The sequence below is a fragment of the Marmota monax genome, unplaced genomic scaffold (genome assembly GCF_021218885.2).
Source record: "Marmota monax isolate L192 unplaced genomic scaffold, Marmota_monax_Labrador192_F-V1.1 WCK01_AAM20220418_F8-fsc00039, whole genome shotgun sequence".
Classification (NCBI taxonomy): Eukaryota; Metazoa; Chordata; class Mammalia; order Rodentia; family Sciuridae; genus Marmota; species Marmota monax.
This window is the reverse complement of record NW_026693602.1, coordinates 14,217,901-14,231,474: the sequence shown is the minus strand read 5'-3', so window position 1 is coordinate 14,231,474 and position 13,574 is coordinate 14,217,901.

The window sequence follows — 13,574 nt, the reverse complement described above, 5'->3', positions numbered from 1 at the left end:
TCAGATTGCATATCAGTTTTGTTAGTTATCTTTTCATTGCTGTGACCAAAATACCCAACAAAGATATCTTAGAGGAGCAAAAGTTTATTTTGGCCCACTGTTCCAGAAGTTCAGTCCCTGGTTGGCTGAGTCCATTGCTCTGGGCTCAAAGCAAGGCAGAACATGATGGCAGAAGGGTGTGGTGGAAAAGTGCTGCTCACTCCATAGTGGTCAGGAAGCAGAGAGGAAGAGGAAGGGAAGATGAACCCTTCCAGAGATACCTCCAGGGGCCTCCCTCCTCCAGTCACACCCCATCTACCTACGGTATCACCCGGTCAGTCCGTTCAAACTAGGATGAAATGATTAGCTTACAGCTCTCAAAATCCAATCCTTTCATTTCTGAACATTCCTGCTTAACGAAGGAGCTTCTAAGGGACACCTCATAACCCAATCATAACTAATTCCACCCTGGCCCCCAAAAGCTCATGTCCATCCCACAGTGCAAAAGGCAAGAGTCCCATAGTCTTAACAACTCTAGCGTTGACCAAAGGCCCAACTCCAGTCTCACCTGAGATTCAAGGCACACTGTTGGCTGTGAGCTCCTGTGAAAATCAAAAGTTACATATATCTATGTAAAATGGCACAGTGTAAACATTCCCATTCCAAAGGGAGGGACAGGGACATAGAAGGGATGGGGCTAAAACAAGACCAAAAACCAGTCAGGCAAACAGGTCCCAGAACTCTGCATATAGGATCTCAACACGTGGAGATGAGATGTACTCTCTACAGGGCTCCAGCACCACCCCTTTGGCTTTGCCAGTTGAAGCACATGGGCTTTGTCCTCAGGCAGCAGTTTTTCCCAGCAGACAGTTAATGTTGCTGGCATCTCTCAATTCCTAAAGTCTCCGTTCCGGCTTTGACTTCACTTTTACAGCTTCACACATTACTGTCTCAGGGGCATCCTTTAAAGATTCGGACCCTGTTACACTTTGCCTGACGTCCCAAGCCTTCCTTGGAAATCTCAGTTGAAGATTTCACGACCCCTTGAATTCCTACAGAACCAGTGCCACATGGATGACACCACAGTTTGCCACCAGTTCACACAGTAGTCAAGACCCCTGGGATCAGGGCTGCAGCAGCCTCTGAATGACTGGGCACCTTAGCATGGTGATACAACTTCCTACCACTCCTCCCATGCAAGCAAGGTGTCCCAAGGATCTCAAAGGAAATTTTCCCTTCTATATCATTGAGGCTGCAATGGGTATGGTATTGGAGATTCTTTCCTATTATCTCTGTGCAAAGTACTTAGCATCTCTTTAGTGGCAATAATCTCTAACAACCATACCTTCCTTGCCCCAGTTTTACATGCACTTTTCTGGCCAAACTGCAAGTTTTAAAAAATCCTTCATCTCTACTTTCTGTTACAGGGCAGAGGCCTTCCACAAAACTGAGGCAGCATGGAGGACCCCTCTTCAAACCCCAGTTCTTGCAATAACACTAGAAAGATTTCAGACATGTTTGTTCAGAATGACAGGCATGAGTTTATTAGAAGGGATAGGAAAGGGGAAAAGGAGACACTCTCAAGGAAGACAGTGAGCCCTCTCAGAGGAAAGGGACAGTATGCTCTTCCTGCCCTCCAGTTTTATTGGGGTGGGGTGGAGTTTCCAGAGTCCTGTCTGTGTCTAGCTTTGACTTTTGACTGATAGCATTGGAACTGCATGGACTGCCTCCAAGAGAGGATGGTTTCATGTTCCTAGGAGTTTTTAAGGAAATTAAGTTGCCCTGTTTTTACTTCAATTTCCTGCTCCCTTAATCAGTCTATTACCCTTTAAATACTCCTCAACCAGCTTTCTTTGTGAGAATATTGCTATTTTAGTAGCCCAGGGTGATGGGAGATTGTTATAGCATCAGTGATAAATGAGGGTTCAAGCCACTTGATCTTGAAACAGTGGTTTTCTTAGGGGGATGTAACTATGGCTGGAGGAGGTTTTAACATGCCAAGCCCCTGTCTTCCAGGTGCTTATCCATCAGATAAAGCTCCCTGTGGTTTTCAGTCACCTTCATTTGTCTCTTTCCTGCTGATCCATTCATGGATGACTGGCTACCTGATACTTTCTGCTCCCTAGTCTCACAATTAACCTGGCTAAAAGCTTCCAGAAAAATTTATGCCACTGCTTTAAAATGCTATCCTGCTTTAAAATTCCCTCCAATTAGTCCTTCAAATTTAAATTCAGCTCATACAAAGTCTCAATGTAAGCAAAATGTAGACAAGTTCTTTGCCAGAATGTAACATGAGTAGCTTCTAATACAGTTCCCAATAGAATCCTCCTTCCCCTCTGAAACCTTGTGAGCACAATCTTCACTGTTTGCATTCTGGTCTTCTGAGCTCCCATCAGAACTGTCCTTGAAGCCCTGACTACACCATGCTAAAGCTGCTGTAGCCTGTATCTCCAGGTTTTTCCAGACTCCTCCCACAAATCATTTCCAAAAGCTTCTGAACCATATGGTCAGGTTAGTCATGGTAACAACCCCACTCCTGGTAGCAATTTCCGTGTTCGTCAGTTTTTCATCACTGAGACAGAAATACAGGACAAGGGAGACTTTGAGGAGAAGAAGTTTATTTTTTCATGGTTTCAGAAGTTTAGTTCATGGTGAGCCAACTCTTATTACTCTAGGCCCAAGGTGAGGCAGAACATCATGATGGAAGGGCATGTAGGGTTCGAGTTGCTCCATTGATGGTGACCAGGAAGCAGAGAGAGGCTAGTGGGGAAGGGGCCACAGGGAAGATGAAACCTCTCAGGGCACACTCTAGTGACCCACCTTCTCCAGCCACACCATATATGCCTGTAGTTACCACCAAGTCTATTCAAATTAGAATGGACTGATTAGGTTACAGCTCTGGACATTCCTGCATCAACACAGAACTTGTGGGGGACACTTTATGTCCAAGCCATAACACTGTCCTGCTGTTTCAGGTTTGCCAGTTTAATTGGTTCTGGGTATTGGAAGGCAAGGGAAATGATGGTCTTCACTTCCAGACCTGGTCACATGCCATCTCCATGCTCAATTCTTTCCTTTCATGGCTCTGTGGGGGAGACATGTTGAAAGTCACAGAGCTCCAAGATGGGAGGAACCTATTTTCCTCAATCACCACCTCCTCACTTTGGGGACTCTGCATTAAAAATAGTTTTTATTACTGACTGCAGTGGTGCAGGCCTGTAATCCCAGCAACTTCTGAGGCTAAGGCAGGAGGATCACAAGTTCAAGGTCATCTTTGGCAACTTAGTGAGACCCTGTCTCAAAATAAAAAATAAAAAAGGTCTGGGGGTGTGGCTCAGTGGTAAAGCACCCCTTAGTTTAACCCCCAATACCAAGAAAAAAAGAAATGATCTTTTATAATGTTAAGTCATTGAGATTTTGGAACTTATCCGTTATAACAGTTAATATTATCTAATAGTAAAATTTACCACTTATGTTTAATAATTATCCAAATGTGTCAATATTCAATACCAAGAAAAAGGAAAAATAAAAATAAATGGCTTTTTATTATCTTAAGTCATCAAGATTTTGGAACTTACCTGTTATAACAATTAATACTGTCTAATAATGAAATTTATTACAAAAGTTTAATAATTATTCAAATGTGTATATATTTGTTGCCTCTTGATCAATTATGTGCTTATATTAATAATTCAGTGAAGAAGAAAAAATATCAATTAGAAAAAATATCATTTAAAGTGAGAGGAAAATAAAGTTTCAAATTATATACTTTAAAAGTTCTTTGTTATTGTTGTAGATGAACACAACACATTTTATTTATTTATTTATTTACTTTTACTTACTTACTTAATTATTTATATGTGGTGCTGAGGATCAAACCCAGAGCCTCACACTTGCTAGGCAAGAGCTCTGCCACTGAGCCACAACCCCTATATACTTGTTTTTGTTGTAGATGTGTATCTGGTGTTCAGTAAGATTTTTAATTGTTTTTCAGAATTGGTACATATTATTTATACAGAATGATGGGTTTCATTGTAGCATATTCATATATGTATAAAAACATAATTTAATCAATTTCATCAGTAACTTTCAAACATAAAAATATATTAGGCTAATATCTGGGAAATATGGAAAGGAAATAAATACAAGCTCAGAGAGAAAAGGAAAGACATAACTGTCCAAATGTTAAAATAAGTACTTGCTCATCAATTTTAAAAAATGGATTTGAAAGTTATACTTCAATTTCACTGGATTCACTTACAAGTAATATTTTTATTTAAAATTTCAGTTTAAAATGTTACTATACCTTTGCTATTATTTAAAAAAATGAAAAAAAATAGATGCCAATTCAAGACTTTGTGAAGAATGCATAGTTTTTGACGATTATTTTAGGGAGTTTTCAAGCAAAAAATTTGAAGACTGATGGGGGAGTGGGGTGGATTGCAGACTTTGGTGTTAAGTAACCCTGAATCCAAATTCTGGTTCTGCTATATATGACTGGACAGGTTAGGTTATCCCAAAGGACTTCTGCTTCAATATTGAGGTGAAAATACATGTACAGGCTCTCTGGCACTAACCCACTCTTGCCAATTAAAAATCTTCAGTACTCACAAAAGGGAAAACCTAGCTACTCAGGTAAAAATTAATTAACCAGATCCCATATTTCTGAAAGTGAGTGAAAATTTAGGTACAGATGGGCAAGAACTTTATTTGGGAGAGAAAGGATAATTTTAGAACATGTAGCATGAAGCAAAGGAAGAGGTTCTGTCACGTGGCGGTTCCTGGAAGGGATCCTGCTTTGGAGGCCACTAGGGGGGTGGCGAGGCTGCTTGTAAAGGGAAAGTGAGAAACAAGCTGGCTTTGACTTGCCTTGGCTCCAGTTTACCATGCAATTAAAATAGCTCTCGGGCCAGCTCAGTGGTAGAGCTCTTGCTTCACTCATTCAAGACCCGGGTTCAATGCACAGCAACAGTAAAGCTCTCAAAAATGTAAAGTTGCTCCAAAATTTGCTTTTAAGTTGGTGTGATTATTTTATGTACACCAAAAAGAGCAGGCAGTGTTCATTCCCCTTCTCTTGCTCTCAGGTAGCTCCTATTTTAGGACGGCCTCAAACGGTAGTTAACAAGGTCCACATCCACCTCCGTGGCATTGCCTGACTTTTCTATCACTTCTTTAGGCACCTGGAAATTCAGACTCATACTAGAGTTCTTTTATTTAAGAAGGGATCAGAAAAAGTCATAAGAGAACCATATTTTGAAAAAACAAATAAACAAACAAAGCCCAGCCAGTATTGGGAGAGGTATAAATTGGTAGGCAATCTCGAGGAGGGAGAATTTAGCAATAGCTTCCAAAAATTTAAGTGTATTTATTGTTTGACTAGCAATTTCACTTTCAGAAATTTACCCTACAAATATAATCTTTGCACGTGTGCACAAAGATATCCACACTAGTACACTCATTATTTTGAGTGACACAGGATTAGAAACAACTTAAATATCTATCAAGAAAAAAACTCATTTTGTTTTTGTTTCTGAGGACGCCCAGATCTTGAGCATGCTAAGCAGAGGCTGTACCATGGAGGTACACTTCCAGTCCCTATGAAGGTTCTAGTGTGGCCACAGAAGGGAATTCTAGGAAGTGTAACAGTTGATAAAGAATAATGGAATATTCTCTAAGGAATAATAGATAAGAAATAATCTCTAGCGGGCATTAAATTAAAAACAGCAAGACACACACTTTTGCTTTTAGAATTCTACCCTTGGACTAAAAAATAACCTGTATGTCTGAACATATCTCTAAAAGGATAAATAAATATCATGCAAATTCTGGTTCTGCTATATATAATTAGGCAAAGATAAATAAAAGTGATAGTATTGGTTATATCAGGGGAGGAGAACTAGGTGACTAGAGGATTAGGTGAGACTTTTTACCCTTACTCTTTTTAGAATTTTGTGTTATATGTACTTTTTTTTAAAAAAAGAATTTTTAAAAATGTTTTTTAGATGTTGATGGACCTTTATTTTATTCATTTATTTATATGTGGTAATTAGAATGGAACCCAGTGGCTCACACATGCTAGGCAAGCGCTCTACCACTGAGCCACAACCTCAGGCCTTATATGTCCTTTTTTTAAAGAATTTTTTTTTTTTTAAGTTCCTGAAGTTCACAAGATAGAGAAACAAAATATATTGCAGTGAGAGATCTTAGCATCTCAAGTACCACGGAGAAGACAATGTGTGGCTTGAAGCATTTGGTTTTCTATGAAGACACGGAGTTCGGCGTCTCAGTGCAGCTCTCCTCGGGCTTTGGGGCGGTGGGCTTTGAGGCCGGGATAACCAGGCCCCTCTCTTGGCCTTCAGTGCTGCGCCCGGGGCAGGCGCGCCCACCGGGGCCAGGAGACAGGCGGGACCCACCCCCCTGCTCAGACAGACCCGCTGTCCAGACGCAGCTGGGCGGACGCAGGCTCCCGTCGGAGGCCAGCAGCTCATCACCTAGAAGAGACCGAGACGGGAGGGCCGTGGTTCCGAGCGCAGCCTGGAGAGGGGCAGGGAGAGCGGCGGGCAGCGCGGCGCCCCTCCTCGGCGACTCCCCTCCCGGCCACTCGCCCGCGGGGAGGGTGGGGAGCCAGAGGCGGGGGAACCGGGCTCCCGGCCTCGGCTCCCGGGGCTTCCACGTCCATTCTGCGGACGCCGGCGGGGGCTCCCGGAGGGCGCAGGCGGCTTCTCCAGGTGCGCCCGGCACTGCGCCACTGGGGCTCTGCGCGACCCTCGCGAGTCTCCCGCGGCTTGGTCCCGGGTCACGCTGGTCCCCTGACTGTCCCTTGCACACGCTCTGCCTTCTGCGTTCAAAATTGCCACCGTCCCCTTTTTCCGGCGATTGGCTCTTCAGGTCCAGGCCCGCCCACTCGGCTTCGGGACCCGGTGAGCGCGCGCAGAGCTTGTCATCCCTCCTTTGCCCCCAGCCTGTGCTGTCTCTCTTGTTGGGTTTCGTTGCTGTTCTCGGTTGTTTTGTTTTTGTCGCCGGGCTCTACTTCCTTTGCTTTTTCCTCCAAAAGTGACCAGTTAAGGAAAGTTTAACTTTGAAAGGGGAGGGGGGACCCTGTGGGCTGCAGTTACGTGGTTCACACCTGGACAAGTGAAATGTGCATCTTTTGACTCATTTCGACGCCCCAGGTATCATATAGGTGATCGGGACCGGGACGCCCCTAACTGGTCCGGGAACTCGGCCCCCACCGGGGGCGATCTAGGCTCCCTCGCTGCCCGCTCCTGTTCCCCGGGTGCTGGGGAACTGCTGGTTCCTAGACGCCCCATAAGCTCGTGGAGGCGGCTGGGAATTAAGTTGCTTATTAATTCATTTAGTCTTGACCTACATATGGTTGAATAATCACAGGGCCATCTGTCCTGCGTAATTAACATGCAGAGATGAAGAGATTTCTCTCCACCTTCTGGGGACCGCGTGTGGGTCCTGCGGAGCGGCCGGATGACTCGCTGGGGTCCTGGCCATCGCTGCTGCGCCAACCCGCGGCCAGGGGGAGGGTTGTGTTGGTCTTTACAAAGGCCTCCTGCGGCCCGTTTCGCCAGCCCGAGGCGAGCTAGGCGGTCGCTGGGGAGGGAGGAGCAGGTCTCCTCCGAGGCCTGAGCGTCTCCCTCTTCCCAGGGCTGCGTGTGACCCGGCGCCGCCTCCCGCCGTCCAGTGCGGTGGGTTGAGAAGCTGTCAGCCGAAACCACAAACCCTGGTTGATGGATCTTGGAGGATCTGCAAACCTTCATGACCAGGAAATCCTACTTAATGGTGGTCAAGGACGCGACCAGAGCGCTTCAGGGCTCTGCTGAGATGGACGATCCACAGTCCTGCCAGAGTGTTAGGGACTTTCCCACATGCTATGTCACTTGAGCCTCACTGTATCCCTGTGAGGCAGGCAGGGCAGGCAACATAATCTCTATTTTGCAGATCGTGGAAAATAAAAGGATGAATAAGCAGCTTAGAGACGTGGGAGGCTGAGGGAGGCCACTGCTGTTAAGCAGAGCCCGGAGGGTGGAGGAGAACCCTAATCCGGGCTTCCTCCTGCAGCTTGCTCTCCAGTACAGCTCCCAGGGACTTCCTTACATCCCCAGTGACAGTACATACGGCCTGTCCGTTTGTCCATAATGTGGCCGCAGCTGCATTATAACCCTAGGACTGCAGGGCAACAAGTGTAGCCCAATAGACATGGCCAGGATCTGGCAAGAGGCAGAAGTCCGTGGAAATTTTGAGTCCCCTTTCCCTTCTTTTGAGTACTGGGATTGAAAACAGGGTGCTCTACTCCTGGGTTGCACCCTGACCCTTTTATTTTTTGAGACAGGGTCTCCCTAAATTGCCCAGGCCTTGAACTTGAGGTCTTCCTGCTTCAGCCTCATGTCTGGGGATTGCAGACACGAGCTCCCTGCCTCCCCTTTGTCTTTCAATTGGTTGCACCACATACTGAAGTCTGCCTCATAGAAATGACGACCAGCGAAGCAGTCTTGAACAAGACCAAAGTTTCATGGAAATAGAAGGGATACCAACAGGGTAGAGGCAGGGGGTCATAGTGGGGAGGGGAGGGCATGGGGAAGCACCGGGGACCAACACCTGCCAGCGATGCTGTGTAACGCATAAATAGACCAGAATGGACCATATGTCATTATAATGCACTAATTGAGATAATAGCAATTACAACAAGAACAGAAGGAAAATCGGCAAAGCAAACAGATTAGGAGAGGAGAGAAGGGAGGGAAAGGGGAGGTACTGCAGAATGAGACTGATCAAATTATGTTAAATGCATTAAGAATATGACACGATGAATCCCACTACTGTGTATAAGGCACCAAATTTTTTAAAAAGAACAAAGTTGAAGACTCACACTTGCCAATTTCAAAACTTACTCAGAAGCTATGGTAATTGAATCTGTGTGGCACTGTCATACTGCTCGCTAGTCATGTAGATGAATGAATGGGATAGACCCTCTAGGAGTATACCTTCAATATAGAGAAAATTACTTTTAACAGAGTGCTAAGACCAGTCATTGGGAAAGGACCATCTTTCAACAAGTGCTGTTGGAAAAGCTGATGTCCACATGTAAAAGAATGAAGTTGGATACTTACTGTGAACTATTTGCAAAAATTAACAAAATGGATCAAAGACCTAAATGTAAGAACTAAAACTATAAAACTCTTAGAAGAAAACTTAGGGAAAATCTTCATGACCTTGGATGTGTCAATGATTTCTTAAGTATGACAACAAAAGCCCAGGCAACAGAAGAAAGAGAGGTAAGTAGCACCTCATCAAGACTCTCTGAATGTCTGCATCAGAGGACATTGTGTGGAGACTGGGACAACCTGCAGAACAGGAGGAGATATTATAAATTACATATCTGATGAGGTGTTGGTATCCAGAATAAAGAACTCTTACCACTCAAAAAATAAATAAATAAATATGAGCAAAGGACTTGGACAGACATTTCTTCAAAGAAGACATACACATGAAAAAATGTTTGATGTTATTAGTCATTAAGAAACACAAATCAAAATCACAACGAAATACCACTTGATAACCATTTGAACCACTATTATAAAATAACAAAACAAAAACAAGAAATAAAAAAGGATGATGAGCAGGGTGTGGTGGTGCACACCTGTAATCCCAGAGGCTTGGGAGGCTGAGGCAGGAGGATCCAGAGTTCAAAGCCAGCCTCAGCAACTTAGTGAGGCACTAAGCAACTCAGTGAGACCCTGTCTCTAAATAAAATACAAAAAATAGGGCTGGGGACGTGGCTCAGTGGTCAAGTGCCCCTGAGTTCAATCCCTGGTACTCCCCATCCCCCAAAATGATGAGGGTATAGAGAAATTAGACCCTTTGTGCACTGCTGGTGGAAGTAAAGAGCACAGCCATCAATTTTGCTCCTAGGTATTCACTCCAAAGAACTGAAAATGAGATCTGGAACACCTACTTGTACACTACTGTTCATAGCTGCATCTTCCACAATAGCCCAAAAGGAGAAACAACCCAATGTATATTTGCAGATAAATGGACAAAATGCAATATAACCAGACAATGGAATATTATTCAGCCCTTAAAAGGAATGGATTCTAGGGGCTGGGGCTGGGGCTGGGGCTTAGTGGTAGAGTGCTTGCCTAGCATGTGAGAGGCACTGTGTTCCATTCTCTGCACCACATGGAAATAAATGAATAAAATAAAGTTTATCAACAACTAAAAGGATATGTAAAAATATTTTTTTAAAGAAATGCATAATTGCTCAGAAAATAATAAAAAAGGGAGCAGGAAGTGGGGGGGATAGCTGTTGAGAGGGGCGCGCTGGAAACAGCTTCGAGGAGAAGGAAAAGCTGAGTGGGCGACCAGGACAGAGAGCGACAGTGTCACCGCCAGACTCCATCAGACTCCAGGGGCGAGGTGGTCACCTGGGGGCCTCATTCCCCCCTCACAGTGACCCTGCAGAAGGTGCTGTTGTTAAGGAACTCACTTAAGGATGGACCCAGGGTCGCAATAGGCAAAAGGTGCGACTTATGCAGAGAAATAAAGAATGTCCATGGGTTTCTGCCCTTTTCAATGCTTTATTCCCTCAAATCACTCAGTGCAATTCCACTCTATAGGTTCTAATCAAGAAAACGAGAATCCTTAATGCTCGGTACTGCAATAGACATAATCAACCCACAGCAAACAATTCTGGATTAATTCCAAGCACTGCGGACGCACTTACTCATGACAGGCTAAGGACAGACATTCCCTCTGCAGGCTAAGCTCTGAGAAACCAGCCTCTACCTCAGAGCAAAGCTGTCCAAGAAAGGGGGCGTGGCCCTTGTCCTTGGAAAGACCCACAGAGCGCTCCTAGGCACATTCCCACCCTGCTGAGTTGTTTATCTACAAATAACAGGAGAGATCTGCAGGCCAGGTGTCCCTGACTCAGTCAGGCTAGGTGGGGACCCATAGCAACCCCCTAGTAGCCACCAATCAGCATGAGACAGGGAAATACCTGGGATGCCAGATGACCCTCCCAGTGTTGGGAAAAGTATAAACGGCAGCCATACCCCAGAGAAAAACCCCAACATGGCGCCTAAGGACTTCTTCTTCCTACCTTCTTCTTTTCCGCAGTGGCGCGAAAAGTTCCTGCCCGTGTGAACTCTCCCGCCGGCGCCAATTTCAAATCTCGCTGGCGGGGAACCTTAGCCCCAATGAGAACTAATTCCTGGGCTCCGGAGCTGATATCTGGAAGAACTTGCCAATAAACGGGTTGCCTGCCATTTATCTAAGCCCTACCATCTCCCCCTTAGTTCTATATAAGCACACAGCTTTTTGCAATAAAATTGGAATTCTCCCGGCGAAGTGTCTTTGCGTGGGGAATTCTTTCACCCAGTAGTTTATGGTGGTTGATAACATGTTGGGAAACCATGTAGTTCAGCACGTACACCCCTCGTGGCCTAAACCAATCAGTTCAAACGACTCCTCTTCTGTACAAACCAATCACCCCTACCCAACTTGTTCCCGCCAGTGACTGTGCTAATCATGTTTTAGAGTTGTTGTTTGATTTCCCCAAGGTGTGTGATGATTTGCTAAGAGATGCTATGATGTATGTGAAGTCCCTGCCTCCCCCAAAGAATGTATAAAACTGCTGCAAACCCTGGGCTCGGGGCCTCTCAGCGTCACCAGTTGCTGTGTGCGCGGAGGACGGAGCTGGCTCGCAATAAACACCTCTTTGCTGCTTACATCGATCTTGGTCTCTGGTGGTCTTTGGGGGGTCCCGAATTCGAGCATAACAGCTCAAGTGTCAGATCAGAAGTCTCAGCCTTAGGCTCTGCGTCCAGCAGATGCCCACTCACTCACTGATAATCAGGTCAGGATCAGGAACTGAGGCAGGCTTCTCCTGGAGTGGAGCTGACAGCTGGCTGAGGAGAGGGTCATAGGGAGAAGTTGCGGCTCTCACCAGGGTCAAGATGTGGCTGCTGTAGAGTGTGAGAGCTGTGAGAACAACACAGAGGACCAGGCAGACGGGAAGAGCTGGGATGCCAGTCCAGGTCCTCACCAGGCTCTCAGTGTGGGCTGGCTGAAGGTCTGTTCGTTTGCTCCATCATTTATACTAGATTTTGGGGCTTCGGACCACCCTTTCAATCCCTATCAGCTGCCCTCCCCCATCTCAGTGATGTCATTTGCCCTGGGGTTAAAGCATCTGGTCTGGTGGTCCCCACCCTGATTTCCTTGCCTTTCCCCCTTACGGGGAGAGGAAAACACAACAGGGACTTCACTCTGAGCTTGTCAGGGTGGGGAGAAGTGACTTGTCTGTGCCTGAGGGCCACCCTGGAGGGCTCCGTAGGGGTACCTGGTGAGACTGCAGGTTTCATCCTGGAGTTTTAAAATGGAGTTGCTTAGGCTCAGGCCTGAGGCCATCCTGACACTCAGGGAGTGGCAGAACCAGAAACCCAAACCCGCCTGTGACCTCCAGAACCACGCTCTTATTTAATAGGTCCCAACTCTTTTGGTTAAGAACCAAACTATAATCTCCACCCACAGGGGTTAAATAAAAAGCATTTTGAACTGGAAAATCCTGACTATGCCCAAGGATGTTGTATTCTCCTTTGTTTGTTCTACCCTCTGTGTTCCCACGCTGGGGAGACCTCTTTAACAGCACTCCAGCATAATAGATGGTTCACTAAGGACTTCAGAGTCCTCCTCCACCCTGTTCATTTCTCAGTGGCAGAGGGTATTTTACACATTGGTTTGGCAGGATTTAAAATTGCAATGTGATACTAAAAGTTTTTGGAATGAAGTTGCTGTTGGGGAATTTTGAGATGAGAATCATGGCAGAAAGGATGGGTAGGATCCCCCTCAGGACTGCATTTAAAGGACCGAGGTTTCTCTGGGGCAAGCGCCAGGGTGGCCATGCTGCAGAAGGTGGGGGGGAGGGATTAGGCTGGGCAGCAACAAGGGGGGATTCTGATCCCGCAGACTTTGGCATTTATTGTGGGACTCTGGGAAGACGGTCATTGAAGCAGATGGGTGACATGACTATGTCATAAAGGGTCCTTTGGGTGAAAAAGAAATGAAAATCGGCAGCAAGATTAGCACTCTGCACCTGACCATGGTTGTCAGAAGGGAAGCCAAGAGGCAGAGCAGCCATCAGGGTGAGCGTCAGACACACCTGTGTGGAGGGCGCCAAGAGCTCGCCAGGCCCTCACTGCATCCACAGCCTCACCATTACCCACATCTTAGTTGAACACAATATCTTTATTTTATTTATTCATGTGCTACTGAAGATTGAACCCAGGGCCTCTCAGTGCCAGGCGAGCGCTCTACCACTGAGCCACAACCCCAGCCCCTATTACCCACATCTTAGAGCCACAGCATCAGGGGACACTCTGCAGAGGCCACTGGTTGTACATCGCTAGCCAGGGCTGCAGGTCCAAGCCTGAGCCTCTGTTTTCAACATATCTATTAAAACTCCAGCCTTCCCACCTCCTGTGTTCTGTCCCCCAAGGCCAGACATTCCTGAGCATGGAACCCAGGGTGCTCTACCGCTGAGATACATCTCTAGTTCTTTTTACTTTTTATCTGAAGACTGGGTCTCGCTA